The following is a 14735-nucleotide window of genomic DNA, read 5'->3' as shown; positions in this document are numbered from 1 at the left end:
TGAACTTTTCCCTTTACACAGACACCCACTCTCTTGAAACTGTTGAAACCACCATCAAATGTTCTTAGGAGAGAATGGATTAATGTTGAATCACCTTCAAAAAACATGCTGCACCATGATAACTGAATTTGTTTTCACGAACTCAAGAACACAGAATGTGTTTTGTTGAGGACTCGCCATTCTGAGTGTAAACAAACAACTGGAAGTTGCCAGAAGAACGACGCAACTACAGCACCCCTGTGGCAGCCATTCAGAACTTAGAAAACTCCACTATCCACTAACCTCGATGACCTTAAACATTGAATAACAACAGTGATCAACTCTTGAACACTTGTAAGACAGGAAATAAAAGTTGATTGTGAGTAAATACTTGTGACTTAGCTGGAGTTTTCTATTGCTTTTCCTTATTAAGATATTGCATAATGAAATTGGTTCATTCTATTTGAATAACCTTGTATGTATATAAATATTGATATATACAATAATCCCTCGACTGTTACATTCCAAGATCTCCTGTGATAGGTGAAAATCTGCGAAGAAGAAACAGTATTATACTGTATATTTTTTTAATTATTTTAAAAATTTATTTTACTATATTTATTTTATTATAAATGCAAAACAATACCACGGAGGAATAGACATAAGCATAGAAAATAAACTGCAATAGGTGAACTGTGATAGGTGAACAGCAATATGGCGAGGGATTACTGTATATCAATATGTAATTTTGTTGAACCTTGGGAGGAGCATTATGCTGATAATAATAAATGCACACACTGGTTCGGTTCTTTATTGTTATTGTTCAGTATTGTTTGTGTTATTTCTTTTTGTTGTCAAATAATTATTTCATCACATTGTTGCAACCGCTTCAGTAACATGTCTCTCGACTTCCATTTCTTTTGAACTTATGCTCCAGCATTGGGATTCATCCGAGATCTGTCTGAGATAAGTATGTGAGTGTGTGTATGTTTGTCTGTATTTGTCTGTGTTTATATGTAAGTGTGTGCATCCATGTGTGTGTGTGTGTGTGTGTATGTGTTTTAAATACTGACTTGTGTCATTTTTCATAGTGGTTTTGGTTTCCCTTTGTTTTCTTCACAAACGTATACATTTATCCATATGATGTTTCTCTCAAAAACAGTTAAACCTTCTTTGTTTGACAAATGTTGAATAAATTAATGTCTATTTGTGCATGAGTATGAGCACACATATGTGCGCGCATATGTCCATGTGTGTATGAGTGTGTGTGTCTGTGTTTGCATGTCTGTGTGTGTGTGTGATTAAGTGTTTGTGTCTCAGTGTGTCTTTATGTGTGTGTGTGTGTGTGTGTGTGTGTGTGCGTTCATATGTGTGTGAGTTCCTATGTGTTTGTGTGTTCTTGTGTGCTTCTGTATGCATGTTTCCGTGTGTGTGCATATGTGTATGTGTGTATGCATGTGGGTGTGAGGGCATGTCTGTGTCCTTGTTTGTCTTTGCAAGTGTGTGTGTATATGTCTGTTCATGTGTGTGTGTGTGTGTGTGTGTGTATGTTTGTTCATGTGTGTGTGTATGTGTGTATATGTGTATGCATCCATGTGTGTGCATCCTGTGTAAGGCCTTTGCCCATTGAGAGTATTTACTATTCAAAACCAGTCGTGTTTTTTTTTATGAAGACTGACTCTCGTATCTGTCATAGCGATGCGTCATTCGGGTGTCTAGAGAGGATTTCTATGCTAATCCGGTTCAGCACACCACCATGTTGTTCTTTGGCATGCTGATAGAGTATCGAGGCTTGTCTTTGATCCCTCTACTCCCTCCAATATTCTTTTATGTGCCCAGCCAAACTTCTCACCGTTTCACCTATGTATGCAATCCTCCAGGTTTACAATCACCATCCATGCAGTTTATTTGGTTAACTACATTTCTAGTTTTGCAGTTGACACCAGGGCTATACTTGCACACTACATAGTTCTCCTCTATACATGTCATTTTTTTCAAAGGGGTATGTTTTCCATAGTAGGTACAAAAAACAATGTTCAGGAACAATAATAATTTGTTGGCAACAAAAGTTGTACCCCTCATTGAGTAATTATTACATCAGAGGATCTGCTAGTTCAGAAACATATGTAGCTTGGATTTTACCTGTTCCACTCCCTCAATTTGGATATATGTGTGTGTGTGTGTGTGTGTGTGTGTGTGTGTGTGTGTGTGTGTGTGTGTGTGTGTGTGTGTGTGTGTGTGTGCGTATGTGTGTGTGTGTGTGCGTATGTGTGTGTGTGTGTGTTATGTACTCACTTTTCCTCTTTTTACCCCCTTTTCTTTCTTCCTCTTTCCCTCTCTGTCTCTCTCACCCTCTCATTCTCGATTGTCTCCCACTTTTAGTTGAGCAAATTGACCCCAGGACTTATTCTTTGTAAGCCAAGTACTTATTCTACCAGCCTCTTTTTGCCGAACCGCTAAGTTACGGGTATGTAAACACACCAGCATCGGTTGTCAAGCAATGTTAGGGGACAAACACAGATACACAAACACACGCACATACACACACACACACACACACACACACATACATACACACACATACACACACATATATATATGACAAGCTTCTTTCAGTTTCCATCTACCAAATCTACTCACAAGGCTTTGGTCGGTCCGAGGCTATAGTAGAAGACACCCAAAATGCCATGCAGTGGGACTGAACCTGGAGCAATGTGGTTGGTAACCAAGCTACTTACCACATAGCTGCTCCAAAATGTATGTGTGTGTATGTGTGTGTGGGGGGGGGGGGGTGCATGTATGTATATATATGATACATAGATAGATAGATATGCAAATGTATTGTTGTTGTCATTCATGTTTGTGTGCATGTGTGTATACAACTATTTCAAAATACCTGCATTAGTGCATTTGTTCACATACCTGTGCATTGTGATATGATATTCTATAAACTAATGTATATTCATTAGGATTATATTTACTGAAACATTTATGTATATGTTTACTCGTATGTGTTGAACATCACATTAAGCTATACATAATGATAAAAATATTTCCTGGCAGGCAATGATGTTTCTTTAAGTCTCTGTATGTACATATTTTTGTGTTCAGTTACATTTCACATAAACTTTCTCAGTATTAATATTACTTACTTTGTTGTTTGCTTTTAAAAATTATTATCTAAGAATATACTTGTTATATTTATACATGAGTGTGTGTGTGTGTGTGTGTGTGTGCGTGCATTTATTGAAGTGTGCATGTTTATATTTCTCTCTCTCTCTCTCTCTCTCTCTCTCTCTCATGTGTGTGTGTGTGTGTGTGTATGCATTTATGGAAATGTGCATGTTTATATTTCTCTCTCTCATGTGTGTGTGTGGGGGACTTGTGTGTGTGTGTGTGTGTGTGTGTGCGTGTGTGTGTGTGTGTGTGTGTGTGTGTGTGTGTGTGTGTGTGTGTGTGTGTGTGTGTTTTAATATCCATGACCCCTGCTGGCATGGGTTGGATGTTTTGATCAGATCCAGCAGTTCTGAAGACTGCATTATGCTCCAGTCTTTGACGTGATTTCTAAGGCTAGATGCTCTTGCTAATGCCAACCACTTTACAGAATGTACTGGATGCTTTTTTTGTGGCACATACATTTGAGTGGTCACCATGAAGTTTGCAAGACTAATATCCCCTTCAACTGAGTGGGGGATACAACAGAGGGACAGAGATAGCTTTATGTTAGGAGATGAGAGGATAAAGTATGAGAGAAGAGGCCAGAACAGAACAAATTATTTGCTGATGAGCTACATAGCTACATAGCTACTCCCATTACAGAAGAAAGGGTAAGAATAACCAGAACAGAGCTGGAAAGAGAGATAAAATGAGGTGCCAGGGTTAATCCTCAAGGTATGAGGTGAGTAGAGAGCATGGGTGGGTAGAGGTTGCAAAAGTGTATGAGAATAATGAGTGATGGTTAGAGACAGGAAATGGATAAGGAAATAAATACGATGAATGAAGAACAAGCTTTGAGGAATAATAAATATATGTTGGAAGGAAGAGAAGGAAGAGTAGGTGATGATCATGAGATTGCACCTCAAGTTCCCTTCTGAGGCACAAGTTCAGGCAAGGTTGCTTGTGGAAGATCAGCTGTCACCCATGCATACCAGCCTCCCCTCTTCATGCCAATAATGTTGTTCTAATGAAAGGCAAATGCCAATATAACGTGGAACCAGTGATGCTGCAACTCATTTCAACAGCTGAGTGAACTGGTGCAACATGAAATAAAGTGTCTTGCTCAAGAACACAACACACAGCCTGGTGCAGGAATCAAAATCACAAGCTCACAATTATAAGCCCAACACTCTAACCACTGAGCCATGTGCCTTCACACACACACACACACACAAGCGCACTATGCAAATTTCTGTGCTTGTTTCCTCATATTTTCTTTGCTTATAAACTCAGCTCCCTTGGGTCTACCCAAACAAATGGCACATATTTGGAAAGTAGAAAGTCAGACATTTTACAGCCTTAAACGGACATTCTAAAATTAGAGACAATGTTCATTGGATCTAAAAGTTTCATTGACGGACCGTTTCGGAGACGTGTTAGTTAATATGACATGAATTTCATGAATTTAAAAGAACCAGACACTCCCCTCATCAGGATGCTTCACGACATGAAAGACAGCATGAAGACAATACAAAAAAGGACAACTCACATAATCACATTCCAACAAGTTTGAAAAAATATATATACACACATATATATGTACATACATACACATATACATATATGTATATATATATGTGTGTATATATATATATATATATATATAATAGAGTTATTAATATTTCTAAGTCTCTCTAAAGGAGACTACGGCAGCGGTACTGGAAATTAATAGTTATCGCCAAGCCAACATGGCAGTCCCAAAATTAGGACGAAAGCTGCCGTGAATTAGCTCCAAGAAGCCATCGCCTCTAGCTAGCTATGTGACACACGAAACCTGTGTCCTTTATAACCTTCGAACATAGATACGTGCATATATAAATATAGCATTAATAATGCTAAGGAGAACAGATATATATATATATATATATATATATATATATATATATATATATATATATATATATATTAGGTTGTTTCACACAAAATGTCGTATTTGAAAGGTAACAATAAAATGTTTCAGGAGTGCTAGGGAACTGATCTATTTAATCAAAGTATGATCCATGTTCATTTATATATTTACCCAACGTTTCTCTATGTCATATATTCCATCTATAAAAAAAATTCATCCTCTGCTGTGAGAAACTATCTGAATGCTTCAATTACCTCTTCTCTATTTAAGAATATTTTATCGCTTACATAAAGCTCAAAATGCTTAGATAAGTGGTAATCAGTATGAGAGATATCAGGGGAACAAGGAGGATGTTGCAAAATCTCATAATTCAGGCTTTGCAGCTTTTGGACTGTAGCTTGAGGAGTGTGAGGATGTGCATTGTTGTGGAGCAAAATTGGGCCATCTCTATTCACTAGTCTGGGTTGCTTCTTTTCCAAATTCTCATGCATACAATCAATTTCCTGGCAATACGATGTTGCTGTTATCTTTTTTCCTTGTTTCAAAACTGAATAATGAATAACTCCCTTTGCAGACCACCATACAGTGACCATTAAATTTTTAGGGTGCAATGGTGGGTTTGGGTAGTGTTTAGATGACTCTCCTGCATCTAATCACTGTCTTGTTCTCCTGCTGTTGTCAAAGAGTATCCATTTCTCATCACAAGTAATCATTTGATGAAAAAGTGGTCTTTTCCAGTTGAGAAAGCAATAAGGAGCACACTTCGAGGCTATTCTTAGTCTAGCAGCTACACTTTCAGAGCATCCACCCCAGCTACTGACTTGTTCCCCTAGGTAATGGAAGCTATCAACTACTTCTAATTTTTCTCCCTGGAATGTGACAGAAGCTGTTCTCTGCACATTTTCAGTGTTTATTGCTCCTGAGCATTTGCCACACACAAAAACTATCTTCCCAGTTAGCCTTCCTTTGATATTGCTGCACCTCTTATGTGTCCATGGCTTACACTGGGTACATCTTATGGAGTTTCTACCTAGACCTTTTCTACAGATCGAGCAGGGCCATCTACCTGAAGGGATTGTGGTTTGTCTGCCTTCCTACTTATTAAGACTTTGGTTTTAGCTAGGTTGACTCTAAGGCCCTTCGATTCTAATTCTTGCTTCCACACCTGAAACTTTTCCTCTAGTTCTGATAGTGACTCAGCAATTAGAGCAAGGTCATCAGCATAGAGGAGCTTCCAGGGGCATCCTGTCTTGAATTCCTCAGTTATTGCCTGGAGGACTATGATTAATAAGAGTGGGCTGAGGACTGATCCTTGGTGGACCCCTACCCGGTATTCTTCACTGTACTCGTTGCCAACCTTCTCCTTACTGACAGCATCCCTGTACATGAGTTACACAGCTCTCACTAACCATTTTGTCATATAGATGACAAAAAGCAGATGATACTCTATCAACAATGTTTATTAATCAGCATATGTTGTTGCAAATTATATAAACCATGTTAAGGTTGGTTTGGAAACATATGTATTCTGAATTTACCTTCTCCATTCTCTACACTTCGCAATACATGTGTGTGTGTATGTGTGTGTGTGTGTGTGTGTGTGTGTGCGTGTGTGTGTGTGTGCGTGCGTGCATGTATGGGCTGCATCATTATTATTATTATTATTATATATATATATATATATATATATATATATATATACATATATCCTTGTATTTGCATGGATGGATGGATGGATAGATGGGTGGATGCATGCATGTGTATATACATTTATGTATGAAAGTATGCATCTTTATATACATCTGTGTGTATATTGAAATCATAATAGTGTTCAAGTTTTGCATTTAAATATTAAATATTTTTTGTATTTTCTTATTCATCTTTTGTATTTTCTTCAAGCATATCCTCCTAATGAAATGGTTATTAACAGACAGGAATCATAGGAATGGTGGTGGTGGTGATGCTGCTGCTGATAATGATGTTCATGACAATGGATGATGATGACAGCGATGATGATTATGATGATGACAATAATGATGATGGTGAAGAGGAGGAGGGGGAGGAGTAGGAGGAGGAGGGGGAGGAGGAGGAGGAGGAGGAGGAGGAGGAGGAGGAGGGGGACAACATCAACAATAATAATGATGATGCTGATAGTGGTGGTGATATTGATGGTTATGGTAATAGCAGTGGTGGTTGTGGTTAAGATGATTTTGATGATGATGATGCCATTACTGCGGGATTTGTGTTTTTCTTTTTTACTGATAACTCCAAGTTTCATTCAGCTATCAGGAAGTCATCTTTTTAGTGAGGTACACTATCTACATGTTAACTTCTGCATCCTATTTTGATATTAATACAGCTTCCATGATTATTGTTCTACATATATGTGCATGTGCGTATGCATATGAACATATACATACATACACATATATATACATATATATGTGTATGTATGTATATGTGTGTGTATGTATGTATGCATGTATGTATGTATGTATGCATGTTTGTATTAGGTTTGTGGTGTTATCAACTGATATTTTTGCAGCTTGTTTTGTATTATGTTGTGTAATATGTTGCAAAAAGGTTTTGTGTTGTAAATACATGTTGAGTCATTTAGAACATATCATATATGTATGGCCATTATAACTACTAGAAACATGAAGTTTACAACTTGCATGTGCTGCATATAAATTCGTAAATTACATTTGTTACATAAAGTTTATTCTGCAGCTTGCAGATATGTAGCTTTTTGTTGCAGAAGAGGGTTTATTTTAGTTTGTTTTTTGCATTGTTTTTTGTTTTCTTTTGTGTTTTTTTCACTTTGTTGTACTGTAATATATTATTAATGCTAGTTTACGATTAAATGTAATACACAATCTGATCCTGTCATAAGTATTTCGTCAACATATTATTCTACTCTACAATCTTTTCGTCTATCTATTACATATTATGTGTTGTTTGTTTTTCACTTGATGTAGTGTGTGTTGTATTTACTGAGCTGAATCTGTTTATCTATTGTTTTACAGCTTGGTCCATTAACATCTTATATATTATACACTAGTGTTTGTCTTATCATATAATGGATAATAAATTGGATGGAACTTCTGGAAGAGAGAGACCTAGGAAGACCTGGGACAAAGTATTGAAGGTTGAACACAAGACACTGAGTCTTAAGAAGGTGATGACAAAGGACTCAGATATTTGATGCATTACTGTACTCGAGGAGACCCATCTGCCACAAGTGAATTAATATCAGAGCTACTGTCACATAAAAAGCACTTGTGCTGGTACCATGTTAAAAAACACTCAGTACACTCTGTGGAGTGGTTGGTGTTAGGAAGGACATCCAGTCGTAGAAACCATGCCAGAACAGATAATGGAGCCTGGTGCAGCCCTTGGCCTTACTAGCTCTGATCAAACCATCAACCCATGCTAGCATGGAAAACAGATGTTAAATGATGATGATGATGATGATGCAACTATTTACAATAATACATTTGTTGAGAAGAACTGAACAACACTTATGGAAGAGAACCTACAGACACCTCTATAAGGGAACTTATAACTGATATGGCTGTGTGGTTATGAAGTTTGCTTCTCAGCTACTCGGTAGCACCTTGGGCAAGTCTCTTCCGCTGCTGTAGCTCCAGATCAACCAAGTGAATTGGTAGACAGAAATTTGGTAGAGAGAAACTGTGTGAAACCTATCATATATGTATATGCATTCATACATGCACATGTGTGTGTGTGTGTGTGTGTGTGTGTGTGTGTGTGTGTGTGTGTGTGTGTGTGTGTGTGTGTGTGTGTGTGTGTGTGTGTGTGTGTGTGTGTGTGTGTGTGTGCTCATGCATGTGAGCTTCTGTGTAAATATTTACCATTCTCTACTTCAAAGAATGTAAACATTTACATTTGATGAACTGCAAGCAGTAAAATTCGACAATTCCCTGACAACAATCCAACCAAGAGCTCTAAACTTTCAAAGACATGTAGAGTAAAAAAAATTTTCTTCACTTGAAAAACAAGTAAAGATTAGTAACACAAAAGCATCCAGCTGTAAAACTATACTTTAGTAATACATATTAATCTAGCCCATGCATGGAAAAAACAAATAAATAGATATTCAGTACTTCCATATATTCTTATATAAATGTACAAATCTCCAATATTTACATATAAAAATGATCATATTAAATCAACTAGACATTTTCTTGAACTATACAGGATATTAAAGTTGAGGACAGAGTTATTTTCCAAGTCTTCCTCTCACTTCCCAACATCTTCTGTGTCCGTTCCAATGAATATATCATCAATATATTGGATATAGATTGTATGTTTATGTTTGGAACAACTCTGTTTTCCATATCCAAACAGTTCACAATGTTAGTAAGGAATCTACAAAATACTGGTTCCTTGTACAAGTAAGAAGCATTTCTTTAAACCCTGGAGTAACTGAATCACTGAAAAATCGATGGAATACCTCTGCATTCTTCTCTATTTGCTGTCGTCTAATATGGTTCCGCCATATGTTGTAACAAAGCTGTATAGATTGTATATTTATGTTTCTGCAAGACTTTGTTTTACTACTTATACCCAGTACATTGATCATATATTCATTATAATAGACGGATCTGAAGGTTGATAGGCTAAAAGATTGCTCAGAATTTAAAGCTTAACACTGTTCAAATAGAGACAGGGATATGGAATGGCTCATGCAGAATGTGTGTGTATATGTATGTGTGCACACGCATACATGCATGTGTGTACCTGCGCACATGCATGCATACATGTGTGCATGTGCACATGTGTTTGCTTGTGTGTGTGCATGTGTGTATGCTTGTGTGTGTGTGTATGTATGTGTGTGTATATATATATATATATATATATATATATATATATTTACATACATAATAAAAACAACAAATGCCTAAATATGCACAAATTTATTGTTCATATAAATATAAAATTTTAAGAGCAAAATTCATCCCAAAGCACTTTTGCAATGTCATCCACAAATAATTTAATCAATATTCATCGACAACAGATACTTAAACACGTTAGTAGACCATCATCATCATGCATGGTCAAAAGGAATTCATTGAGACAGATTTTCTATGACTGGATGCCTTTCCTACCACCTACCCATACCAGTTTCCAAACAAGGTAATATTTGCCCATTGCAGGACATGTTTTCACAGAAGTTTAGAAAAGAAGGACACCACTTGTATGACAACCCTTGCATACAGCTATCATGCAATGTCAAACAAGGAGGTACAAAGAAACACATGCATGCACATGCATACATGCACACACACATGCATCCACACACGTGCATGCACGTGCACGCACACACCCACATGCACATGCATATACACATGCACCTGGGTTTTTTTTTCAGTTTTCCTCTAACAAATCCACTCAGAAGGTTTTTGGTCAGTCCACTGCTATAATAGAAAGCACTTGATCAAGGTACCATGCAGTGTAATTGAACCCTAAATCACATGAATGAAAGCAAACTTCTTAACCATGGAACCATCTGAAATCTGCTTTTTGGCTTATAGAAATATGATTTGGGGTTCATGAAAAAGTTTAACATTATTCTTACTGTATTTTGCTTTAAAAAGTTTGTGATAACAGATTAATCCATGGTATATCTAAAATAGCAGTGAGCACATAATTATATAATGAGAAACAGGTTTGTTTTTTTTTGTTTTTTTTCAACATCAGAAATAACTGCAATAGGATTAAATGTGATAATTAGGGCAAACATCAGTGTTATCTAATATTATTCCTAAATACCAAACACTTTTTTTTGATAGTACAAAATTGGAACATAGATATGACATGGATAATTCTGTTGTCAAAAACCTTTAAGAGCAAAATACACTAAGAATATATTATAATATTAGTTGAATGTAAAACTTCTACATGAACCCTAAATCATATTTCCACAAGACAAAAAACAGATTTCAGATGAACATTATTGTGATATATAAATTTCAATGCAAATATGAAAGTTTTAAATTTCATTACTCCTCAGTCTATTGCATCAGACATATAAATACAACACTTTCTTGTTGACTATCCATATATTTACAGCATATTACACAACAGAATATGGTACAAAACTGGAGAAGTAAAAACACAACCATCTTGCACAGAATTCTACAAAATAGAATAATGCAGATTAGATTTCTTAAATCTTGCAAAATTAAGAGTTGGCCATTGATAGAGATGGAAAAATTGCTAGAAAAATGAAATTCACTCCTAATGCATTCTACATATATATCAATATCTTATCAAAGCTAGAAGAAAACTTATGTTGTGTCGACGCCCCCAGGTGAAGATGTAGGATCTCCCAAGACATATGAATAGAGGTAGTCTGGCCGTGGTAGGAGTGTTGAGTAGCAGTCGAGTAGCAGTTGTGTAGCGGTTGGATAGAGATCATCCGAAGGTGCTAGATAGCAGTAGCTTGAGACATAACAACTTAAAACAGGAAATAATACAATGGCATATGGCTCAGTGGTTAGAGTGTCAGGCTCACAATCATGAGGTAGTCAGTTCGATTCCTGGACCAGGTTGTGTGTTGTGTTCTTGAGCAAGACACTTTATTTCACATTGTTCCAGTTCACTCAGCCGCAGAAATGAGTTGCGATGTCACTGGTGCCAAGCTGTATTAGCCTTTGTTTTTCCCATGGATAACATTGGTGGCATGGAGAGGGGAGTATTGGGTACTATGCATGATTAGGTCAGATGTTGGCATAAGTGAGTAGCTCTATCATTATTCAGTGGAGTATGAACACATTAGCAGTCACAGTCTTTATGTGGGAATAATCAAATTTGGAAGTGTTGAGTTCCAACTGAGGTTGCATAACCATCATGATTGAGCTCTAGTCTATATGGATGGCAGGGATTAAATACCCTGCCCTTGTGTGGGGAACAGCTAGGCCAAGGGTGGTATATCCAGTTTGTCAGCTGCCAGGGAGAAGAGCATTAGAGCAGAAGAAAACAACATAGCATGGTATGTAAAAAATGCCACAGAAACGGAGGCTCTAATCTGTGCTGCCCAAGAGCAAGCACTAAGAACAAACTACATAAAATATAGAATAGACAACACATCAGAAAGTGATAAGTGCAGAATCTGTGGACAAAATGGTGAAACCGTAGGGCATATTACCAGCCAATGTACGCCACTAGCCCAGAAGGAGTATAAGAGACGCCACAACAATATAGCAAGACTTGTCCATTGGACACTCTGCAACAAGTATGGACTTGACAGAGCAAAAAATTGGTATGACCACAACCCCAAAGGCATCATCAAAAATGATAATGCAAAGATCCTGTGGGATTTTATGATTCAGTGCGACCATAAGATAGAGGATAGGAAGCCAGATATAGTCTTAATTGAGAAATAAAATAAACTATGCTGGATCATAGATATAGCATGCCCAGCTGACAACAAGGTATGCGATAAGGAAGAAAGAAAAGTCGATAGATATCACAGGTTAGCTTGGGCAGTAAAGCAGTTGTGGTCGATGAAAAAGGTGGTAGTAGTACCAATAATTGTTGGAGCCCTGGGAACAGTGATTGAAATCTTGAGAAGTACCTGGAACAAATAGAGGCTGCAATAAGGGTGGAGCACTTGCTGAAAACAGCACTGCTTGGAAACGCTTGAATACTCTTGAAGGTGCTCGAAAAATAAGAGGTGTTACCTTAATTCACTGGTAGTGAACAGCTGACACTGTAGTATATCTCCAGCGTTAGAAGCTGTGCAAAGGCAATAATAATAATAATAATAATAATAATAATAATAATAATAATAATAATAATAATAATAATAATAATGATAATAATAATAATAATAATAATATGCCCTGATGCAGTACCAGGCAGTGGCTTTCATAGCTTTTGATCTTAACTGATTGGAAGTGTTATCATAGACATTGTTTTATCCTGGTATAAAAGACAGGCTACAGCAAATATTCTGCTCAGTACCACAGATTTGCTTGTCAGTTGTTCGACCTTAACCACATGAGCATGTCCCTTAGTGGCTGATGATACGTGCATCTCTGATCACAAGCAGAAGTGTGTGGGGAAGCATCATAGGCATGTGTTGAGAGGAATTCTTTGGGGTTTAGATAATTCACCTTTGGAAACATGGGTGTTTTGTTCAACATCCTTAAACAACCCTTAATCAGGGACCTTTTGAGTGGGATGGGCTACTCGACCTGAAGAAAATTCTAACTGGGCACCACTTGCAAGGTCATGCAGTATTTATCTTGATATGAGATCACCATATCGTGCACATATGGTTGTGATGCATATGCCTGGTGTACCCTTATCAGACGCGTAGTCTTGATGGTTCTAGTGGGCTTCATATATTTTACCCCAGTATCACTTTGATGGCATGCACTACTGTCTGACTAAATAATAATAATAATAATAATAATTTAGCATTCATTTTTCTATACTGAAATAGACTGTTTTGGTGCGGTTTCTACAGCTTAATGCCTTTCCTAACATCAGCTACTGTACAAAGTGTACTTGGTGCTTCCACTACACCTGGAATTTCATATCTAATTCTATTACAGGTTCAGTTATAAGAACAAAGTCATCAGCACAGAGGAGTTCCCATGGGCAACTAGTTTAAAATTTTTCTGTTATTGCCAGGGGGACTATGATAAATAAGAAGGACTGGATAACTGAACTCTGCTGAACTCCTTCCTGCACAATAAACTCTTTGCTGTATGCATTGCCAACTCTCACCTTACTGACAGTAACCCTGCACATGACCTGAACAGTTCTCACCACCCATTCATATCTTTCTGGCTTCCATAGTGATTGCCAGATCAGGGAGCAAGGAACCATATCAAAAGTATTCTCCAGGTTAATGAATAGCAAGTACATTGGGTTATATGCAATGCATCGTGCAGATATCACCTTACATATTTGGTCTGACTTCTCACCTTCACTACTCAAATATATATACATATTTGCAGAGATTGTCTCAAAGTGGCTGTGGATCAGGAAATGTGACTCAAGGTGATGTAAGGAAGAACTGTACGTATGCATGCACATACACACACACATGCACACACACACACACATGCACACACACACACACATGCACACACACACACACATGCACACACACACACACACACATGTCTGTATGGATGCATGTAAACTCATCTATTGAGTCAATTTTAAGACTGTTGTGATGAGATTTACGATGCCCCCTTGTGAGAGATAGACTAGTCCGAGTAAAGTATAAATAGTAACAATCCAAATGAGTTCAGAGTTCGGAGTCAAGTGAAGTTTGTGTTAGTTCGCAGTGAAGTCGGAAGGTGTTGGTTGGTTAGTTCACAAAGAATATTGGTTTGTAAAAAGATTTGTTAGTTCGTTACATTGTTGTTACTGTTGTCTGGTTATCTTATTAATTGTATGTAACAAATCATGTTACAACGTCTGGCAATGAGGGTTTCGAAGCTCACGTAGGTTATTTAACAGTGTGTTCGTGATACAGCTTGTTAAATAATGGAAGACCTATTAGCTTCCATAGTACAGTTGCAAAAGCAACAAGAGCAGCAACAGAAGTTGCAGAAGCAACTATTACAGCTACAGCTACAACAACAACAGTCATTAGAGCTATATTCAAAGAAGTCCAAAAATGAGTTAAGTTCATTTTTTCCAG

The sequence above is a fragment of the Octopus bimaculoides genome, chromosome 2, assembly GCF_046866305.1.
Source record: "Octopus bimaculoides isolate indiv1 chromosome 2, ASM4686630v1, whole genome shotgun sequence".
Taxonomy (NCBI): domain Eukaryota; kingdom Metazoa; phylum Mollusca; class Cephalopoda; order Octopoda; family Octopodidae; genus Octopus; species Octopus bimaculoides.
This window is presented reverse-complemented; position numbering follows the sequence as displayed.